Source organism: Corythoichthys intestinalis, chromosome 12 (genome assembly GCF_030265065.1).
Source record: "Corythoichthys intestinalis isolate RoL2023-P3 chromosome 12, ASM3026506v1, whole genome shotgun sequence".
Classification (NCBI taxonomy): domain Eukaryota; kingdom Metazoa; phylum Chordata; class Actinopteri; order Syngnathiformes; family Syngnathidae; genus Corythoichthys; species Corythoichthys intestinalis.
The window spans coordinates 28,053,313-28,054,879 of record NC_080406.1 but is presented as its reverse complement, the minus strand read 5'-3'; the positions used below and the strand labels follow the sequence as shown (position 1 = coordinate 28,054,879).

Here is a 1,567-nt window from a genome sequence, read left to right as displayed (position 1 = left end):
TTCGAAGGGGGCGGACGAGGCGGCATGTTGACAAGAATTTCTGGTGGTCTTGTCAATGTGCGTGTGTTTGTGAAGGTGGGGTCTTGTCATCATCAGCAGGTCAAACATGCGTTTTAGGGGGGAAAAAATGGACGGGCCCATTCAACACGTGAAAGGCGGTAAATGTAAGTTTGAACATAATGAAAATAATTCACTTAATAATGGTAGGGTCAATTCTATCCTCACAACATATGGGAAGATAATCTAAATTACCTATAGTATATACGTAACTGAACTCATTACATAATGCAAATAAGGTTGCTGAAAAGTTGGTGGAGACAATTTCAATACTCCAAAAACCTACGACCTTGCAACAAGAATAATTGTTTTCACAGTTTGAAATGTCCATGGAAACTTTACAAGGAAGATTTTTTTTCCAAGGACCACCTCAAACTCTTAATTCCACCCCCCCCCCCCCCCCTCCAAAAAAACATCTGAATGTTGTGATAACAAATTTATATTGAGTACTTTCTGAATAGACAATAGACATAATCAGGTTGCTTTGGGAAGAAAACATACGGAAACAACAACCTCCGTCATACTAAGTCTAACAAATTGCTTATCATTCTGCTGTTTTATTTGGCTCAGAAAAGCTACTGCTGCAGAATCTTTCAACAATTGTTTGTTATTTTTTTCCCCACAGATGTTACAGTTCATGTTATGTTTTGTACACTTGACTCATTAACAGCATAATAACTCAATGTCCATGGCAGGTTCTTGGTATCCACATGCTATGGAGAAGATTAAACGTGTGATGCATTCATGTATCTCTATATTCTACCTAAAAGGCTTCTTCCATTCTAATATTGTAGGTGGATCTCTGCTAGGTGTATCATCAGAGGAAAAAAGAAAGACATCGCACCTAAAAATCTAAAATGGAATCTTTAACCAACATGAGAATTCCAGTTGCCTCATTTCGATGACCTGGTTGACTGACAATCTACAGAATTACCGAATTCAGGTCCAATTACAGGTATGGGTTCTTAAACTTTTTCATGTGTCCTGTTATGATAGATGCTTCCTGCAAAATTTGTGTCAATCAAATGTTTTTTGTTTTGCTTAGCTGCCCAAGCAATAAACTGGAATCATTATTCAATGCCAGCTTCACGCTCAGGAAGGAATATCACCTCTCTACATCATGGTTAGCGAGACCATTCACTTTAGAAACACATTTCTCAAGTCAAGAACTATAGAAATGATCCCTGAAAGTATAGTCAAGCAATAAACTGGTCTTTGCTCCCTGTATTTTCATGCTCAATTCCATGTTGATTGGTGAAAATGGTGTGTGGTCCTGGTATGAACTGATTAAATTTTGTTAGGTCTTGTTCAACATCCTTAAAATTGAGAATCAAGACCGTTTTCATTTCTATTGACATGCCACATCTGCATGTTTCTTCTCTATGAAGAACAGTAATCGCTGAGGGACAGGTCAAAGGGAAGGCCCCAAACTCTTGCAAATCATTTAGCAGAAACATTTCCTCCAAAGGGCTGAATCCAGGCTTAAACATCTGTTTAAATACTCTTGTTG

General features: G+C 38.0%; 1 non-coding gene across 1 annotated transcript; it reads right to left on the bottom strand.

Annotated features, from left to right (window-relative positions):
* Window positions 1–1,039: 1,039 nt before the first annotated feature.
* Window positions 1,040–1,257, bottom strand: LOC130927607 (small nucleolar RNA U3). Its single transcript, XR_009066459.1, has one exon. It is a non-coding gene; the product is annotated as a small nucleolar RNA U3 (small nucleolar RNA).
* Between the last annotated feature and the right edge of the window lie 310 nt (window positions 1,258–1,567).